The following is a 5,688-nucleotide window of genomic DNA, read 5'->3' as shown; positions in this document are numbered from 1 at the left end:
GCTATTGCTGTTAGATCTTACTTGCCAAAAGGAAAGATTCGCAACATGCGGGAAATTACAGAAACTCAGCGATTTTGGGGAATCATGTTTCCCAACTATGGCGCAGGCTTGGCCATGTCTGAAATAAAGAAAGTTGCAGCAATCCTAGAGAAGATAGCTAATGCTACTGCTATTGGTCTTCACGAAATAAATAATGAAATGAAGGAAATAAGACAGATGACTTTACAAAACAGACTTGCTTTAGATTACACATTAGCCAGCAAAGGAGGAGTCTGTGCTTTAATTGGTAAAGAATGCTGTACTTACATCCCTGATAATTCCAAAAAAATACAAGATTTGGCTGAACATATTCAAAAGGAAGCAGTCAAGTTACATGAGCCAGACAATTGGAATTTAAGTTCATGGTTTAGGTCCCTTTTTGGCTCCTTAGGATCCACCATTATTCATGGATTATTGATATTTTTTATTATTATCATCCTGATATGTGTAATTTTCATGCTCGTACACTGTTGTCTAAGCTACATATCTAAGCAAACCCAACCAGGGAATGGATTAATGTTCCTGCAAATATCTGAACAAAATCAGCAGAAGGAAAATGAAAGAAAACACACCACAGAAACTAAAATGATGGTACTAAAAAGATGTGAGCAGATTGAAAGAAGATATAGAAAGATGCAAGATGAAATAGAGAGACTCATGGGAATAGAAATAGAATAAGATGAGACTTGTAAGTCTCAAAGGGGGGAAATGTGGAAGCAAAGGATGGCTAAGGCCTCAAGGGGGGAGAGAGAAATTCCTTAGATAAGAGGAAGATGACCATTAAACTGTCTTGAAGGACACAAGACAGATAGCCCCAAGGCGGGAAAAGTTAGTTTAGGCAACCCTTTGTCTTGAATCTATAAAAGGTTAATTGCCCTGGATGTAAAGTAGAGAGGTAACAGCAGAAATCTTCCTGTAAGGGTCTCTCTCCGATAGCTATCGAAATAAAGTTTCCACCTGACCTGATTCCAAATTCTACAGCGTGTTTTTTCCACGACAGCCCTAACCTATTCTTTCACCACTGAGCTTAGCTTCTCCCTAACGTGCTGCCCAGTGCAGTAGTCTGGGTGTTGACATTGCCTGTGAAGACAGAGGTGAAAAAGGCATTGAACACTTCAGCCTTTTCTGCATCCCTTTACTAGGTTGCCTCCCCTATTCAGTAAGGGACCCATACTTATAATCATCATCTTTCCCCCCTCCTACCTCTACCCCATGCAGGAGGTTGCAGTAACAATCCATCTTTCACCTCCTGTTAGACTCAGTGGACCACGGGAGACAGCTACAGCGTGGCATAGGTGAAGCACCCAGCCACTGAGCAGCAAGAGCAGCATGGGCAAAGCCCCCTGCCACAAAAGCCCTGCTTCATGAACTGGATTCAGTGGCTCCAGAGGCTGCTGACCCTGCTGTAGGGTGGTCCAGGGAGGTCAAGACTGGGCCCATATTAACAGCTCAAACCCATTGAGCTGTGTCTTTTCCACATGCCCAGCACGCACAGTCCTGCAGAAGGACTCCGCAGCATGGAGCGGCACCAGATATCAGTGCATTGCCTGTGTACCCATGCTCCCATACAGAAACAGCTTCCATGAGTGTGAGCAAACAACAACTGTGCACCAGAATGAATGCACATCAGGACTACCCAACTACCCATGGGGGCATATTTCTCACAAGAAAACCACTCTCCAATCTCTCAATATTAATCCTCAAAGGGAATTCACAAAACACTTTTCACAGATGAACCTATGAGCCTCACTTTTTGGATACAAAAAATCATGGACTAAATATAGATTTTGGATTTATGACACATTATAACCTGCCTGACATCTGATTTCCCAGGCACCTCTCCACTGTTTACCAGCTACATTCATTCCCCCCACACCAGCCTGCCTCTCACCCACTGACTCTTAAATTAACATCTAACCGACTGGCTTCCTTGCTGCAGCCCAGCCTCTGGCCTCATTACTATTCTTTCTACCCAGGAAGGGGGCACACACCAACTGCAGATGCTTCCTTAACCTCATGAAGGGTATTTATACCCAAAAGCTTGCTAAGAAGATTTTTTCCAACTATTAGTATCAATCTAATAAAAGATATCAGATTTACCCAAAGAACCTTCTCTGTCTATGTCCTTAGGCCAACATGGCTACAACCTATGCCTCCAAATTCCCTCTGACACTAAAGCTTCCTGGCATCAGTCTAGTAGCCTGCAGTGGCCTTAGAAGAGGCAAGTTCCCACTTGTTTTAATCCCTTGATCCTGAGGAACAACTGTTTTCTCTCACCTGCCAGTAATTTGAGTCGGTCCTTTCAATCCATGGCCAAACTGTTAATGAATTACTGGAAACAGCTGCAAGCCACCTGCTCTGCCCAGCTCACACTGCTCACTGCAGCCACTCTCTTTAGGAAAGGCAGAGTCTGATGCCCAAGTCCAGGCTGTAAACCCTAATCTGAAACCAGCACCTCCCTGCAGCCCAGAGTCTGATCCCCTCCACACTCCCTGCCCCCAGGGACGGAAAGGGAGAGTCTGCGCTCTCCCTGCTCTGAGACAGGAAAGGGGGCTGGCAGGAGGGGCAACAGTTGGCAGAAAGCAGTTAGACCACAACATCTGCTTGATCTATGTGACCGGAAAGGGCTTTTAGGGGAAATTATCTTTTGTTGCACCAGCTCCCTAGTTCACAGAGATCCGGACTGTCTTTTAGATAAAGCACGTTTCCCCAGGTCTGGAAAAGAAGCAGGAGCAGCTTGAGCTAAGCGTGAGATAGAAGAGAGGCCTGTGCAGACCTCCACATGCAGACAGAAACCGAGTCTGCTTGGAGGAAAGAAGCAGGGCTGTAATATATGAGAGGAGAGACGTTATCAGCCATCTAACTGTGGCAGGCTCATTGCTACCAGGGTGTCTGTGACACCCCCACAGCGGCCCTGTCACTCTTGCCTGGCTCAAGCTCTAATGCCACCCTCCCTGCATTACTCCTCTGCCATGCCTTGTTCTTAAATATTATAGCTTGATTCAGGGAAGCTGCCAACAGGCCTTAGAGAGAGGCCTAGTCCCAATAAGTTCCCTCTGGGTCTCTCCCAAGACCCCACTGCCCTCAAACCAGCCCTCAGGCTTGATAAGTCCCTCTCAGCCAGACTAGGTCCCTATAGGATACCAAGAGCCTTAAGGGCAAGTTGTGTGGCTCCTTCACCTCCCCTGTACTTCACCCTAAGCCTCACAGATGTTCCCTTTGATCTTTCTCTTTATACACTCAAATACCTTTGGGCCCTCAGACCCCTGGTTCCTTACTCATAGTTTCATAGTTTCATAGTAGGTAGGGTCAGAAGGGACCTGAGAAGATCATCAAGTCCGACCCCCGGCCATGGCAGGAAAGAGTACTGGGGTCAAACGACCCCAGTGAGGTGTTCATCCAGCCTCCTCTTAAAGACCCCCAGGCTAGGAGCCAGCACCACATCCCTTGGAAGTTGGTTCCAGATCCTAGCCGCCCTGACAGTGAAGTAGCGCCTCCTGATGTCTAGCCTGAATCTGCTCTCAGTCAACTTATAGCCGTTATTCCTTGTTACTTCCGGTAGTGCTCAGGGGAACAGGGACTCCCCCAATGCCTGCTGGTCTCCCTTTGCCAGTTTATAGATGGCCACCAGATCCCCCTCAGCCTTCTCTTGTGGAGGCTGAACAGGTTCAGGTCCCATAGCCTCTCCTCGTAGGGCCTGCCCTGCTGCCCCCTGATCATGAGGGTGGCCTCCTCTGGACCCTCTCCATGTTGTCCACATCCCCCCTGAAGTGCGGCGCCCAGAACTGGACACAGTACTCCAGCTGCGGCCTAACCAGTGTCGCATAGAGGGGGAGGATCACCTCCTTGGGCCTGCTCGAGATGCATCTGTGGATGCATGACAAGGTGTGGTTGGCCTTCCTGACCGCGTCCCCACACTGTCGGCCCATGTTCATTTTGGCATCAATAATGACTCTAAAATCCTTTCCTGTCTCCGCACTGACGAGAAGGGAGTTCCCCAGCCTGTAGGTCTGCTGCTGGTTCTTCCTCCGCAGGTGCAGCACCTTGCACTTGTCAGTGTTGAAACCCATCCTGTTCTCATCTGCCCACCCCTGTAACCTGTCTAGGTCTAATTGCGGCCTACTCCTCCCTTCTAGCGTGCCCACTTCCCCCCACATCTTACTGTCATCTGCGAATTTGAACAAGGTGCTTTTCACCCCCTTGTCCAAGTTGCTGATGAAGATGTTGAACAGTGTGGGCCCGAGGGGGACCCCACTGTCCACATCCATCCAGGTCAAAAATGTGCAGCCCTCCAGCCAGTTAGTGACCCATTTGACTGTGTAGGTGTCGATGCCACAGTCCCCTAGTTTTTTAATGAGAATGGGGTGAGAGACAATGCTGAAGGCCTTCCTAAAGTCCAGACAGACTACGTCCACTGCTACCCCTGCGTCCAAGGATTTTGTGACCTGGTCATAGAAGGCCACCGGGTTGGTCTGACAGGACCTGCCTCCAATGAACCCGTGTTGGGTCTGAGTCTCTCTCAGACTTGTGGGACCCCCAGTCCCACACACAACCCCTCCTTCAGGCTCCCAGATCCTCTGGTCTGGCTTGGCCTGCTCTGGGCTTGTGGACCCTCTGGCCCAGCTCCACCTTTCCCAGGCTTTTGGGCCTTTGAGTTTGGGTCTCAGTCTTTCTAGGCTCCCGGGCTCCTCACTGGGACCCAGTCTCAGTCCGAGGCTCCTAGGTTCCCATACTTGACATACCCCTGGTGCCTGCCCCAGCAGGGCTCAAAGCTAAACAACCAGCCTAGCTTAAACAAACTAGAAACATCACCACCCTTTGGCAGGCACCTCTCCCTGATAGGGTAGGGGTTTAACATAAACAGGCCGCTCATCTGTAAAACCAGTCTTTCTTAGCCCAGGGACTTGCCTCAGTTCCCAGACCTGGCCAGCAATATCCAGTCCCTTCAGGAGCCCTGCAGCCACGACACCTCTTGGCTGCTGGGGAGACATTACCTGACCAGCGCAGGCTTTGGGTTCGTGTAGTTCCAGCCTGAGCCCTCTTCCTCTCCGGTGAGTCCCTCTTAGCTCCCTCTGCCACCTGCAAGAGACTGCTTGCTTCCTAACACAAAAGAGAAACATGGCAGAAAGGTAGCCTGCCTATTGTTTCCTGTGAGAAGTTTACAAAACAAAAGAGGAGAGCAGAGCAACATTTTTACAGCTCCCTCTCTGCACGTATCAACTACCTACAACATCAAATGCGATTCATGGGATTCCCAGCACATCCCAAGTGACTGCCGCATCAGCCATGCTTACTCTTGCAGCTGCTTTGCATGTCTGTAAATGAGTTGCATGGATTGGACCCAGTCTTTGCATCTGATTCATTTCTCTGGGCCTCTTCACCTTGTACACTTCATAAATCTGCTGGATACAAAAAGCACGGACTAAATATACACAGTGGGTTTATGGCACATTATCACCTGCCTGCCATCACCTCTCTACATGTTACCAGCTGCACCCTGGCACCAGGTCGCCCTTCCTCTCCCCCCACCCATCTGTCTCAGACCTGTTGTCTCCCATCGCCTCTGATCCTCACTGCTGTGCATCTGCATTTTGACAGACCTTCATTTTGCATATTGGCTTTTATTCCATCAAACACCAACAGACTATG

The 5,688-nt window shown here is 49.2% G+C and overlaps 1 long non-coding RNA gene across 2 annotated transcripts in view; it reads right to left on the bottom strand.

Annotated features, from left to right (window-relative positions):
• The window catches only part of LOC112551689, a 16,470-nt gene extending 11,331 nt beyond the window's left edge, over positions 1 to 5,139 (bottom strand). The window contains exon 1 of one of the 2 annotated variants that reach the window (XR_003095991.1): positions 5,034 to 5,139. This is a non-coding gene — a long non-coding RNA (uncharacterized LOC112551689). Of the gene's footprint in view, positions 1 to 2,316; positions 2,391 to 5,033 lie in introns of those variants that run through there. The other variant, XR_003095992.1, reaches the window with a different exon arrangement.
• Positions 5,140 to 5,688: the final 549 nt, after the last annotated feature.

The sequence above is a fragment of the Alligator sinensis genome, unplaced genomic scaffold (assembly GCF_000455745.1).
Source record: "Alligator sinensis unplaced genomic scaffold, ASM45574v1 scaffold634_1, whole genome shotgun sequence".
Classification (NCBI taxonomy): Eukaryota; Metazoa; Chordata; order Crocodylia; family Alligatoridae; genus Alligator; species Alligator sinensis.
This window is presented reverse-complemented; position numbering and strand designations above follow the sequence as displayed.